General features: G+C 43.0%; 1 long non-coding RNA gene across 1 annotated transcript; it reads left to right on the top strand.

Annotated features, from left to right (window-relative positions):
- The first annotated feature begins 5,500 nt into the window (after positions 1 to 5,500).
- LOC141276343 (uncharacterized) lies at positions 5,501 to 13,290 on the top strand. The gene is made up of 4 exons (XR_012325715.1): positions 5,501 to 6,861; positions 11,747 to 12,231; positions 12,394 to 12,444; positions 13,181 to 13,290. It is a non-coding gene; the product is annotated as an uncharacterized lncRNA (long non-coding RNA).
- The last annotated feature ends 1,842 nt before the right edge of the window (positions 13,291 to 15,132 follow it).

Raw genomic sequence — 15,132 nt, 5'->3', positions numbered from 1 at the left:
GGCAACCACGACTCAACAATTTTCTTAACTTCTGAACCAGAGGTTGTGAATACTGTTGTTCCTTCACTTGGGGAATGGCACTGGCTGTGAAAAAAATTAGGAAGTAAATTCTTCCTTGGATATTTATAATACACATTTGCATGGGGAAGGCTCTGAGAAATACTATGGTTTTAAAAAAATTGTTTAATTGTGTTAAACCTGATTCATAAGCTTATCTGACCATAGAACTCTTCTTTTTAGTTATAATCATTGAGAACTTATGGGAACCCATTTATATTCATTTACATAATAATCATGGGCAAAATTTATAGAGTACTTAGTATACTTAGTATAGAGTACCCAGACACTGATCTCAGAACTTCACATGTTTTCACTGATGTTATCTTTTTTTAAATATTTATTTATTTGGCTGCGCTGGGTCTTAGTTGTGGCACATGGGATCTTCGTTGCGGCATGTGGGATCTTTTAGCTGCGGCATGTGGGCTCTTAGTTGCAGCATGCGGGATCTAGTTCCCTGACCAGGGATCGAACCCAGGCCCCCTGCATTGGGAGCGTGGAGTCTTAACCACTGGACCAACAGGGAAGTCCCATGTATTCACTGATGTTATAATACTCTTTTTTGTGTGTGTGTGTTACGCAGGCCTCTCACTGTTGTGGCCTCTCCCGTTGCGGAGCACAGGCTCCGGACGCACAGGCTCAGCGGCCATGGCTCACGGGCCCAGCCGCTCCGCGGCATGTGGGATCTTCCCGGACCGGGGCACGAACCCATGTCCCCTGCATCAGCAGGCGGACTCTCAACCACTGTGCCACCAGGGAAGCCCTATAATGCTCTTATGAAGCAGGTGTTTTCAGAATAACCTTATGAGGTAAATGTTTTTCTTAAACAATTTTCCCAAGATCACAAACTATTAAGTGGCAGAGGCAGGATCTGAACTCAGGGTGTTTTTCTCTAGAACCTGTGCTCTCACAGCTGCCATGGAAGAGCTGATGTAGCAGGTCATACTCAAAAGCATGTCATGTTTTTCTAATTTAAATATGGAATAAGTATGCTATATCAAATTTCCATTTTGATTAAATTGACTCAACCAAGGAGGAAAAACCTGGCAAAACCACCTCTGTGAATCAGACACTCAACACAATCAAATTTGTCTATATGTTATTGATAACTACATTTTTTCCCCTATAGTGCTGTTTCATTCTTAAAATACTTGATCCAGTTTTGGGCATCTGCTTATATTTTGTGACAGACACAGAGGTAACATCCTCTTATCACCATATCTCTTGCCAGGTAATAATCACTTCAGGTTTCCTCCAGGACTAGTACGCCAAGATCAGACAAGTAAGAATTCTCACTTAGGGACTTCCCTGGTGGCACAGTGGTTAAGAATCTGCCTGCCAATGCAGTGGACATGGGTTCGAGCCCTGGTCCGGGAAGATCCCACATACCGCGGAGCAACTAACCCCGGGCGCCACAACTACTGAGCCTGCCCTCTAGAGCCCGCGAGCCACAACTAGAGAAAGCCCACGCGCAGCAACGAAGACCCAACACAGCCAAAAATAAATGAATAACTAAATTAAATATATGATCGCCTTTAAAAAAAAAAGAATTCTCAGTTAGAGAAAGTGAGGTGATCACCCATCTCAAATAGGAAAGCTGTTATTTACTCCAGAATGGCAAAGGCACAAGAATTCTCTTTTCTCTTCTTTGCTTTTCCTTTCCTTACTTCTCTTTTACTTTATTTGGTTTCAGGTGGAGCAATGGCTTATGGAATGACAAAGTTTGGGACTCACTCACTTAACTGAAGTTACCCCAGCCTAGAAGAAGGACGAGGAGAAAAGGCAATGGCCCCAAAGGTGCAGAAAGCCCAAAGAAAGCTTCCAAGTACTGTTCTTGCCTTCTTTTTCTTTTGATCCTCTCTCCCCATAGGGTGGCTTTTTTTTTTTTTTTTTGAAGCACACTTTTCCAAGTTGTTACATTAACAAATTTGCACTGATTTCTTTATCCTTGTCATCTAAAGACCACCTTGTTGGCGGATGGTGAACTTTTCCTTTATGCCAGGCCTGCTGCACTGTCTAATGTCACAAGTGTCTGCTCACATTAGCTCCCGGAGACTGGAGAAGATTCTGCATAGTGCCTTTCCAGCAAGTTGATTTGACAGAATGAGTCCCCATGCTAGCTCATGGCACTTATCAGTTAGTCAACTTTCCTCGGGGAGGAGAATTTAGAGTGCACCATATTCAGTTTCCAAATCAACTGCTGTCCCCTCAGGAAGCTGTGTGTTGCATTATTAAAAGAGATGCCTTCAACTACAGCACCATACTTAAACATTCATCCACATTAAAAAAAAAAAAGAAGAAGCAGGAATGAGGCAGGCAGCACCACAATTCCCCACACTCTTCACTGTTAACTCTTTCTCCCCAGGTTTCAAGTCTCCCTCTTTGAACAGTCCTGTAACTTTTATTGGTGAGCATGAACAGTGTGATTTTGTGACTGTTACCTTTACATAAAGTGGGGGTGTTTTTGCATTACTTAGGCTGGCTATAATCCCTGAGCTCCAATAGCAAAGTTAAATCCAAAAATCTAGCTGCCGGAAACGGCAACAACTTAGATTTATCTGTTACCTACCTCTCCCAGGAGTTCAAATGAAAAGCAGGAATTAGTTCTGAGTTGAAGATGAACAGATTCGAAGCTCACACTTTCATAATTATAACTTCAGATATTTCTAATTTTTTAGAACAACAAAATTTGTGGCCAGTTTATCTTTATCGTTCCAAAAGAGAAATCGACAAGATTGCTGGAGAAAAGGAGGGATCCTTTTTAAAGCTGCATGTTGATATAAATATGAAAATGGATTAAACTCTGCTTCCAATTTCCAAACTTGTGTACTTCAATGAATATTAAATGACAGGACCCTATCATCATCATGACTTATTTACTCACCAGAGTTTTTATCAAAAAGGGACTGGAATTGCCTGTGGAGCCTGAAAGTCTCCTGTAATTGAGTTTAAAGTGGTAAATCCACTAAGCAGGCCACGGCCCCAGAGACACCCCTGAAACCCACCTGTCAGCTGGTGTTAGATCACAACTCAAACAAGGCATGGCTGCCTGCTCCTGCGAAACGCTGATGTGGCCCAAAACAAAAAAAAGAGAAGTGATTTCCCCAGGGATGAGGGAGGGCTGGGGGCAAATCATGGGGGTTGGGAGGGCAAGAGAAAATCTCTCATCTAACAGCTGCCTGATGTCAGCTGGAATCATGATCTGAAACTCAGCTTGGGAGGGGAACTGGCCAGGGCCTCATTCGGTAAGGTGTCATTTCTTTATTCCAACATCCGTTAGGTAGGAGCGTAATGGAGTGGACAAGAAGCTTTTTCATCACGGATGAGCCATGGAAAACAAAGCCCAGAGTTTCAGTGAGGATAGAGATACAACAGGCTTAGGACTGATGCAGAAAATTTCACATCTGAAAATGGAGGAAACTGTCCAACTGAGAGCGGCTGGACCAGTCAGGGATGGGAGCAGAAACATTTTAAGCCAAAAGACTATCATTCAGCCAATAAATGTTTGTTTACTAGTGCTAATTACTGTATCAGTTGCTGAATATATCAAAAGAAATAAGACATGGAGTTCATGGGTTTTTGAGCACGAGCCACCCTGTTCTTCTTGCTTGGCCCTGCAATAAACCTTTCTCTGCTCCAAACTCTGACAAAAATAAATAAATAAATAAGACATAGTCCTTGCTCTGGAGGAACTTAAAATGTAGTTGGGGAGACATGCAGATAAGTCAACTATTACAATACAGCGTGTGTCAAGGGCTATGAGAGCAAAAATATGTGCCTGAAACAATAAGTAAGGAGAAGGTGACATTTAAGCTGGGTTTTTCAGAATAAGTAAGGTTTTGCCAGGCAAAGGAGAATAGGGTGTGTGGGGATGGCAGTAGGAGTGAGAAGCTCTTGCTGTATGGAGGAGACACATGATCAAAAGGATCAGAGTGATAGTCTTATAGGGCTCCCAGAGGCTCGATGTGCCTGGATCATCTCTCAGGACTAACAGAGTAGATGCTGAGAGAGATGGGACTAGAGAGGGGGAGAGAGAAGCTGAAAGATCAAGGACTTTTGTCAGCCTGGCTAATAAGTTTATCCTGAAAGCCATGGGGAGCAATGGAATGAAAGAATTTTAAGCAGGGGAGTGGTGTGGTCAGGTTTACCTTTTAGAAAGACTAGTTTACCTGTTGTGCACAGCACGTATTAGAAGGGGTAAGGCTGGAAATAGGAAGGCCATGAAGGAAGCCATACAGAAGTATCTGAGAGAGGGGGTGATGGCCCACACCAGGGAAAGCGCAGTGGAGGGGGAGGGGACAGATTGAGAAATACTGTAGAAAAGAATCAGCAGTATTTGGAAGACAATTCAAAATGGGAAAAGAGGGAGGTATTCAGGATGGCTTCAAGGCTTCTGGCTTGGGTTTAGGGTTGCTAGATTCATCAAATAAAAATGCATGCAATATTGGGACATATTGATACCAAAAAAATAACTCCTTGTTTATTTTTTTTTTTGGCTGTACCACAAGGCTTGTGGGATCTTAGTTCTCCAACCAGGGATTGAACCTGCACCCTCAGCAGTGAAAGCTTGGAGTCCTAACCACTGGACCACCACGGAATTCCCAAATGATTCCTTGTTTAACTGAAATGTAAATTTAACTGGGAATCCTTTATTTAATCTGGCAAACCTACTTAGGTGACTGGATAAATGTTGGGTCATTTATCAAGCTGGGGATTAGAGGAGGAGACATAGACATGGGAGAGGGGGCCAAGAAGGTGAGGAGTTTACTTCTATTTATATTGAGTTTCAGATATCCAAGGGATATATCTGACTTCTGATTAACCCCCAATACCTTTCTGCCCTTCTTCTGCAAGGATAGTGTTAGCTGGCACATGGCCACTCAGCTAAAGACTTTACTTCCCATCTTCCCTTGCAGAAATCGTCCATGTGACCACACTCTGGCCAATAGGATGTGAGAAGAAGTGATGTGTGTCTTTTTTTTAAGATAATGCATATAATTTGTAATTTTATTTTATTTTTAAAATTAATTTTTATTGGAGTATAGTTGATTTACAATGTCGTGTTAGTTTCTGCTGTACAGCAAAGTGAATCAGTTATACATATATCCACTCTTTTTTATTTTATTTTTTAAATAAATTTATTTATTTATTTTTGGCTGTGTTGGCTCTTCGTTGCTGCATGAGGGCTTTCTCTAGTTGCAGCGAGTGGGGCCTATTCTTCATTGCAGTGAGTGGGCTTCTTATTGTGGTAGCTTCTCTTTGTTGCAGAGCAAGGACTCTAGGCGCGTGGGCTTCAGTAGTTGTGGCACGTGGGCTCAGTAGTTGTGGCTCACGGGCTCTGGAGCACAGGCTCAGTAGCTGTGGTGCCTAAGCTTAGTTGCTCCACGGCATGTGGGATCTTCCCGGACCAGGGCTCAAACCCATGTCCCCTGCATTGGCAGGCAGATTCTTAACCACTGCGCCACCAGGGAAGTCCAAGAAGTGATGCGTGTCTCAGAAGGATTGGGCATGAATTCTCTGGACTCTTCTCCTTTCCTCTGGCTGAAAGATAACCAAAACTGAAATAGCCACCTTGGACTCCAAGATGAAAAGCATATGTTGAGGATGGCAGAGCCATCTAACTTGCCCTGGGCCATCTACCATATGAGAGAGAAATAAACGTAGCCTCCACCTTAATTACCACGAGGAAATGTTCAATGAGCAGCTGGAAATACAGGCCTGCAGCTTAGAGAGAGGTGTGCGCTAGGGAGGGAGAATTGGGAGTGATTAGTACACAGGCACTGAATGAGGCTTTGGGTTAGATTTCCTAGAGGAAAAGTGTGGTGTGAGAAGAACTAAGCACAAGAAAGTCAAATGCTATCTTTTTTCTTTTGACGTGTTTTTTTTTGGAGACACGACTTTAAATTTACCCTCAAGTTAATAGAGATCTTCCAGGATTACTAGCATGGATGTTTGAGAATTTTGTTTTCATTTCCAAAGCTTTTCCACTCCATCTAGCCATGCATTAATATTCAGTACTACTGAATTTGTTTGTATTTGTATTTATATTTCAGCACTGTCTGGGAAGGGGTAAGTTATCATGTTCTGTGAGTATTTGGACACTTAACACACGTCCTGGTGGCTGTGCTAGTGTCTGTGGTAGGGTCAGTATACATGTGTGTAGTTTGTGCCTTGGATGTGTCAGCACACGTGTTCATGTGTTCCTCTGTGTTCTCACTTGTTGATATGCCCTAAAGACATCTTTGCTTGTTTGTCTGTGGGAGGTGCTGGTTATATTGGCTAAGTTAGTAGCCAGTCCCTAGCACTGCCAAGATATAGCGTTTTAGATTCTTCTCACATGGAAGTCTTTTGTCCATTTTGGAGACTGTAGAATATTTTTTTAAAAGATCATTTCAATTGCCTTTTTTAAAAAATAGACTTTATCTTTTAGAGCAGTTTTAAGTTCATAGCAAAATTGAATGGAAAGTACAGGCATCTCCCATGTATCCCCTGCTCTCACACATGCATAAGGTCCCCCGTTATCAACATCCCCCACCAGAGTGTTATATTTGTTGCAATTGATTAATCTACATTGGCACATCATTATCACCCCAAGTCCATAGTTTACATTAAGGTTCAGTCTTGGTATTGTACATTCTGTGGGTTTGGGCAAATGTATAATAACTTGTATCCATCATTATAGTATCATACAGTATGGCTGAACCATTTTGCATTCCCACAAGCAAGGAATGAGTGTTTCTGTTGCTCCACATCCTCATCAGCATTTGATGATGTCAGTGCCTTGGGTTTTGGCCATTCTAATAGGTATGTACTGCTCTCTCATTGTTTTAAATTGTCTTTTCAAATCCAAAATGTTTGAAGGAAGAGTCTCACAAAATTCTCCATGGTATTCCTTGCCGCTTCTGTGTAAGTCTACCTATTCTTCTCAAACCCCAAACTGATGCTGAGTTTTACATAATATGATATGAACTGAGATCTGCACAGGGGTTAAGGACACCACAGTGTGTGTGTGTGTGTGTGTGTGTGTGTGTGTGTGTGTGTGTGTGTGTTTTGGAAATTTCTAAACATACTCAAAATTAGAATAAAAAGAACCTCCATGTACCCATGACCCAGCTTCAATTATTATCAACATTTTGACAATCTTGTTTCATCTATCCCTCCCTTTTTTCCTGCTAGTGTGCTTTAAAGCAAATATTAGATAGCTGAAACATTTCAGTTTGTACTTTTCATTCAGTTTGTATCTCCAATTGATACGACTTTTTCCATTCCACAGTGTCATTATTACCTAACAAAATTAACAACAGTTCTCAATCTCATCTAAACCCAATCTGTGTTCAAATTTCTTGATTATCTCAGACATCTTTTTAGAGTTGGTTTTTTTCAAAATCCATGTATTGCATATAGTCATGTCTTTTTGGTCTCTTTTATTCTAAAGCAGTCCACCCTCATCATTGATTTGAGGAGGAACCAGGTAATTTGTTCTGTATAATATCTTGTGTTCTGTATTCATCTGATTGCGTTCCTGTGGAATCAAGTATGTAATATCAATGTAATACCAAGTGATATCAAGTAGTATGTTCCTCTATCCTCCATATTTCCTATAAACTGGTAGTTATCTCCAGGGTCTTGATTAGATTCAAGATCAATATTTTGGCACCAGTACTTCGTAGTGTGGTGCTATTACTATGAGGCATATAGTATCTGGTTGTTTCACTTTTAATGATGCCAAGATTGATCACTGGGTTTAAGTAGTGTCAGCCCACAAAGTTCCCATTAACCTTTCACCTGATGGTCTTAGCATCTATTGATGATTTTTACCTAGACTCATTATTTCATTTGGAGTATTAGTGATTTTTTTAAATTCTTTTTTATTAAAATGCCTCTTTTTTAAGACTTTTTTTGATGTGGACCATTTAAAGTCTTTATTGATTTTGTTACAATGTTGCTTCTGTTTTATATTTTGGTTTTTTGGCCACAAGCCATGTGGGATCTTAGCTCCCCGACCAGGGATCGAACCCACACCCCCTGCATTGGAAGGTGAAGTCTCAACCACTGGATCACCAGGGAAGTCCCTAAAAATTCTTTTATTCCTTCTGCACTTATTAGCTGGCACTCTTCTAGTTCCAGAATATTGCTGATAAAGGCAATAATGTAAGTGCCAGGGGCTCAGGGTCAAGCGAGTGTCCTGTTTTCCTGGCCTTGTTCCATATTTAAAAAGATCAGTTAACTCTCCTAACTACACTGGTGGTCAGGCCTGAATTCCAGGCTCTTTTCAACTGACCCTTTGTGTTCAGATAATGTTGAAGTCAGCAAGTATCCTAGAGATGGGTCCACCTTGTGCTCCAGGAAAAGGGGGCTCTAGGAGTTGCAGGGGGGCCTCTTCCTAAGACACCAGGAGCTGAAGGCCTCTCAGAACCTGAGGCCTGACCACCAGAGACTGGCTTTGCTGGTTTGGAGAGGGCTCTCTTTAGCCTCTCCCACCCGAGTCAGGCTCAGTCTGGGGCCCTGGCTCTCCTGCTTTTCAAGGAAGCAGCAGCCATTCAACCACTGGCCCTAGGGACCAAATGTCTGAGTCTCTGGTGCTTTAATTTTCTGGTGCTTCCTCTGTGTCCTCAGATGGACTCTGGGCCCTTTTCTCCCCTGGTTTGGACACTGGGCTCCACACCTTCTTTGAGAAATAGAAACAGAGCTGATCTCCTGCCTCGTGTACCTCCATTAGCCCTTTCCCCCATCAGAAGTCTCTTGAAGAAAGCCCCAGGATGAATGGTCCTGCAGGCAGAAGCCAATTCTGGGATTAATACTCAGCTCTTAGGGACCAGGATGTGAGGGGAGACTGGGATCCATCAGGTTGTATAGACAGCTCCCTACTCAGCAGGTGAGTAAATCATACAGACCATTCTTTCCTTAGAAGGTGAGCCTCTATGGAAAAAATGGCACCAACATTCATTTCTGGGGGAGATGTATTTTAAATTCTGTATAAAAATGTACAATAGTAAGAGTTCACGGTACACATTGTTGGGTTTTAAGAAATGAGACTTTTAGTCCCCTCAAGACGCTAATTTAAAAATATATATATGTATATTCTTCAAAATAGTCACCTGCCTTTAAATGGTTACAAACCACAGAGGAAAACCTGTGTTATTCTTCAAATTCCCACCAATAACCATTTGGCTTTGCGTGACTTTAAGCTGTTTGTAAAAAATCAAATCCACTCTGAAAGCACAGTGGTTTGCCTTCATGGAGGGCGGCCAAAGAATATGCTGCAGGCTGAATGCAGCCCCCAGAGCGAGGAAAGCGTTTGCCCCTGCGCTACCCATACTTGGACACTAGATGGCAGGCTTACCTTCTAGATGGAAGTAAATGGCCCTGGCAGCCCTGCCTCTGCTTCAGGCAGCCGCACCCTTGGGACAGATCCCACAGGCATTTAATGGGCTCCCCAGGGAAGGTGTGACCAAGCCTTGGTGTGAGGTGAGGGGAAGAGGTGTCTGATTTGGGAACTCTTGGCTGCCTGTCTGCAGTTGCAATGGAATCAATGTCGGGGCCCACAGGATCCCAAAACTCATGGTTTGTGGCCATTGTGACACCCCTGCGGTGCCAACCGGGCCCTCCTCACACCTGTTTGTCCCAGGTGTGGGACTTAGAAATGTCTCCAGCTTCCCTCGGATTGGCTGAAGGTGCAAGGTCTTTCAGATGTCCCAAACCTAGGAGGTTATACTTTATGCAGGCTTTTATCAAACAGAAGCCCCTGCTGAGTGTAAGGACTGCTGAGGGCCAGGAAGGAAATGTACAAGCCTGTGCTGACCCTGGGTGAGGTCTGTGGTTTCACTAACATTCAAGACTCATGGCATTCTTTTTTTGTTATTATTTTTAATTTTCTAGATAAGTTTAGTTACCATACAAAGTTATTACAGTATTATTAACTATAGTCCCTATGCATACATTACATCCCTGTGACTTACTTATTTACTTATTTATTTTTATTGAAGTATAGTTGATTTACAATATTGTGTTAGTTTCAGGTGTATAGCAAAGTGATTTGGTTATACATATATATACACACATATATGTATATATATATATTTTTTTCAATTCTTTTCCACTATAGTCAATTATAAGATATTGAATATAGTTCTCTGTGCTGTACAGTAAATCCTTGTTATTTATTTATTTTGTATATGGTAGTGTGCATCTGTTAATCCTCTACTCCCAATTTATTCCACCCACCTTCCCCTTTGGTAACCATAAGTTTGTTTTCTATGTCCGTGAGTCTGTTTCTGTTTTGTAAGTAAGTTTATTTGTACTATTTTTTAGATTCCACATATAAGTGATATCATATAATATTTGTCTTTCTCTGTCTGACTTACTTCACTTAGTATGATAATCTAGGTCCATCCATGTTGCTGCAAATGACATTATTTCATTCTTTTTTATGGTTGAGTAATATTCCATTGTATATACATACCACATCTTCTTTATCCATTCCTCTGTTGATGGACACTTAGGTTGCTTCCATGTCTTGGCTATTGTAAATAATGCCACTATGAACATTGGGGTGCATGTATCCCTTTGAATTAGAGTTTTCATCTTTTCTGGATATATGCCCAGGAGCGGGATTGCTGGATCATATGGTAGTTCTATTTTTAGTTTTTTAAGGAACCTCCATACTGTTCTCCATAGTGGTTGCACCAATTTACATTCCCCCCAACTGTGTAGGAGGGTTCCCTTTTCTCCACACCCTCTCCAGCATTTATTATTTGTAGACTTTTTTTTCTTTCTTTTTTTTTTTTTTTTGTTGTTTGTCTTTTTGCAGTACGCAGGCCTCTCACTGTTGTGGCCTCTCCCGTTGCGGAGCACAGGCTCCAGACGCGCAGGCTCAGCGGCCACGGCTCACGGGCCCAGCCGCTCCGCGGCATGTGGGATCTTCCCAGACCGGGGCACAAACCCATGTCCCCTGCGTCGGCAGGCAGACTCTCAACCACTGCGCCACCAGGGAAGCCTTTGTAGACTTTTTGATGATGGCCATTCTGACCTGTGTGAGGTGATACCTCATTGTAGTTTTGATTTGTATTTCTCTAATAATTAGCTATGTTGAACATCTTTTCATTGCCTGTTGGCCACCTGTATGTCTTCTCTGGAGAAATGTCTGTTTAGGTCTTCTGCCCAGTTTTTGATTGGATTGTGTGGTTTTTTGTTATTGAGCTGTATGAGCTGTTTGTGTATTTTGGAAATCAATCCCTTGTCGGTTGCACCGCAAATGTTTTCTCCCAGTCCGTAGGTTGTCTTTTCATTTTGCTTTTGGTTTCTTTTGCTGTGCAAAAGCTTGTGAGTTTAATTAGGTACTATTAGTTTATATATTTATTTTATAACTGGAAGTTTGTGCCTCTTAATCTCCTTCAGTTGCCTCATAGCATTCTTAACACGCCTTCTTTTGGTTGCTCCTGCTTTCCTCCCATCCAACCTAACCCTAAACCCAGGGTTTAGACATCATTATAAGTCCTGCTTGAGGACAAGAACCATCACTGGTTTACTTCTGGATTCCCTGTGTCTGGCACAAGGTGAGGGCTCAGTGAATGTTTTTTGAATGAATGGTTGATCAAATGAATTAATGTTGAAACTGAATAATCATTTAGTTTAACCTCCTAATTCTGAAAAGGGTCCCAAATGAATGGAAATGTATTATGTTTTCTAGATTGCCTGTTGAGATTCCACCCCAAGATCTGAACTTGGGATATGCCTGAACCTTTCTTACATCTAGCTGAAATCTCTCACGCTGCAACTTGAGACAGTTCTTTTTGCTGTGACCTCAGTGCAAGTTGATTATGGGATTGGGGAGTAATATTTTTATGGGCTGAATTCTGTCCCCCCCAAAATTCATATGTTGAAGGTCTAGCCCCCAGAACCTCAGAATGTGGCTGTATTTGGAGATAAGGCCTTTAAAAAGGTGATTACAGTAAAATGAAACTGCTAGGATGGGCCCTAATCCAATCTGACTGGTGTCCTTACAAGAGGAGGAGATCTGGACACACAGAGAGACACCAGGGGTGCATGCACAGAGTAAAGGCTGCAGGAAGAGGCAGCAAAAGGGCAGCTGGTTGTGTGCAAACCGAGCAGAGAGGCCTCAGAGGAAACCTAACATGCTGACACCTTGATCTTGGACTTCCTGCCTTCAAAATGGTGAGCAAATAAATATCTGTTGTGTAAGTCACCCAGTCTAGGGTATTTTGTTATGGCAGCCCTAGCAAACTAATATAAAGTGATATGATATGATATGATATGTGATATATGGTTATAATGTAACAAAACATAAGATACATCATGTTTTGCCCCTTTTGTCAGCACGTCCAGTGTCTAAATGACTCATCTAACTGCTGTTCGATATAACATCAGGTAGGTGAGGTTTTCACCCTACCTCTGGCCCCTGGCTCTTACCTGGCAGGCAGGAGGGCTGAAAGACACCCTAAAAAAGGAGAGATGTTCACAGCATGGGCTGCCTTCCCAGGTCCTTTTTAGAAAAAATGGGCTCAAATGTGATGCAGAATAGGCTGAGACAGTCCTCAGGAGAGGGGCTTCCCAAGCATCACAAAAGCCGAGCTCCCCAAAGAGGTCAGCGTGGCCTCAGTGGCCCAAAGTTCGACACATCAGGATAAATCAGGTTTGTCAGAGAGAAAAAGCAACAAAAGAGGCTGCTTGTTGGAGATTAGATTAGATCAGAGAAGATTTCTTAACGGCTCCACATCTTGAGGATGGAGGACTTGGGAGGGCAGGAGGGAGGGCACAGGGCTGGCTGAGGACGCAGCAGAGACTCTGAAGCAAGAATCAGCTCAGTGAACAGGGAACAGCCCAGGGTCAGAGATCACTGCAGTGAAGCTGTGAAAAACAAGGCAGTGCTGTCTCCTTCCAGAGTCACGTTTAAGTGGTAGGATTTGGTCTTGAGAAAAGTGACTGAGGGTAACTTACTCTCTCTAAAGTGGAAGCTCTGGGTCAAGCTAAGGGGGAGGGGCCAGGATGGATGGAGGAAGCTAAAACTGAGACTCAGCTCTTCTGGGGCGTGGCCACTAGGACGTCTCTGGGGCGTGTCAACCCACCTTCCTTATGCTGATGGAGACCCTCTCTCTCCTCTCAGAAATGCCACTGTGAGTAGATACCACTGGAGAGGAGAGAGACACACCAGCAGGAGGACACATAGAAGGAAGATCATCATCCGTAAAGGGTTTCTCCTGCCTTGGCACAGACATGCAAGAAGGCAAGTGGGGAAACGACCTTTTTCCTCTGTCCCTAATTTCCAACTTAGCCTGGCTCCGATATGGGAACTAAGACTGGACCTTGGTCCTTCCTCTGTTAGTGCCCTTGGCCTCTTGGTCCTGGACTCCAAGGATTAGCCTCCCTCTTCCCTCTGCCCACCCCTCTGTCTCACCACATTCCTCCCTCCAGGTAGCTGGTCCTGCAGCTCCAACTATGTGTCTGTGGGTCACAGAGCTGGGTGGGTGCACTTCAGTATTGGGTAACACTGGGCCCTGAAGAAAGAACCAATCATGAAGATATCATCCTCAAATAGATGATGGTATCATCAGATAAACACCCCCATTTTTCTGATGAGGTTGTTGAGACCAAAAATGGGGAAAGGATCTGCTGAAGGTCACATAGGGCTGATCAAATCTTCTAATAGACGTTACCAGAGACATATGCCAAAGCCATGTGAGTCATTAAAAAACACATCCCATAGAGTAATAGCTCAATTCCAGTCTTTTTTTCTGCCTATGTACCAATCCAGTCTATTTTTAAAAAGTCAGTCCTTGAAGCACTATATTATCCCCCCAACCACTTTATGTCAAATAAAATTCTAACATGAAAATAGATGCACATGAAAACAGATGGAGACTGCTCCCGTGAAACCACATCTGGGAGAGTGGTCACTTCTGGGTCCTGGGTTCTGTAAGACACATCAACATGGTAGATGAGGGACAGGCTGACTCTGGTGGTGAAACATCTGAGAACCAGGCCATTCAGAGGGGGAACTAGGGAAACTCAACCTGCAGAAGAAAATACTAAAGAGAGCCATGACAGTGAGCTTCAATCATGAAGGATGAAGGTGGGAAGGGTAGAAGTCACATATGTATTGTTCCTTAGGGCAAAATTAGGACCTAATCCTGCTAGAAGTCAAATTTAGGTCAAGAGAAGAAAGAACTTTCCAGGCTAGAATGGGATTTTTCTTTCTCCTCAGTCCTCTTGGGAAAGCGTTGTCTTAGCTTGGGCTCCTATAACAAAATACCATAGGCTAGGTGGCTTAAACAACAAACATTTATTTCTCAGAGTTCTGGAGGCTGGAAGTCTGAGGTCAGGGTGCCAGCATGGTCAGGTTCTTGGTAAAAGCCTACTTCCTGGTTTATAGACAGCTGCCTTCTCCCTGTATCCTCACGTGGCAGGGAGAGAGAGATGGATCTGTGTCTCTTCCTCTTTTTGTAAGGGCATTAATCCCATCAAGATCCCACCCTCATGACCTCATCTAACCATAATTACCTCCCAAAGGCCCCACTTCCAAATACCATCATATTGGGGACTAGGGTTTCAACGTATGAATTTGGGAGAGACACACACGCACATTCAGTCCATGACAAGGGTCTTTGGTCAGACATAATTGATATTAACAAGAGAAGGGCTATTACCTTGTAGCCGTTTCCCTCTGAGAGACCAAAAACCTCCTCAGGGACCTCAAGGAACTGAGTACTCTCCATGATGCAGCCAGCATTCTGCAGAGAAGGCAAAACTATAGGAAAAATCCAAGGAGGCCGTGGGGGAGGAGAAGAGAGGAGAGAGAAGGGGCTCCTGAATGCTGGGTGTTGTGGTACTTCTCAAGCAATGGTATCTGGCAATTCGGCCTTGGCTGGGGGTAGGCAGGACACGGGCTCTCTGGCTATCACGAGGTTCTGGTGCTTCCTGTGTGGGGACCTGGGAGCCATTTTTCTGAGCACACGGGAGTGGAGCAAGCCCACAGTTGTGTTGTGGTTTCCTTTGTACATGATGATTGCAAACCCACAGTCGACATCACATGTGGGATATTTTTGAAGAGCATGATGA

Source organism: Tursiops truncatus, chromosome 14 (assembly GCF_011762595.2).
Source record: "Tursiops truncatus isolate mTurTru1 chromosome 14, mTurTru1.mat.Y, whole genome shotgun sequence".
NCBI lineage: Eukaryota > Metazoa > Chordata > Mammalia > Artiodactyla > Delphinidae > Tursiops > Tursiops truncatus.
Note: the sequence above shows the minus strand (reverse complement) of the source record. Positions and strands in the feature narration are given on the sequence as shown.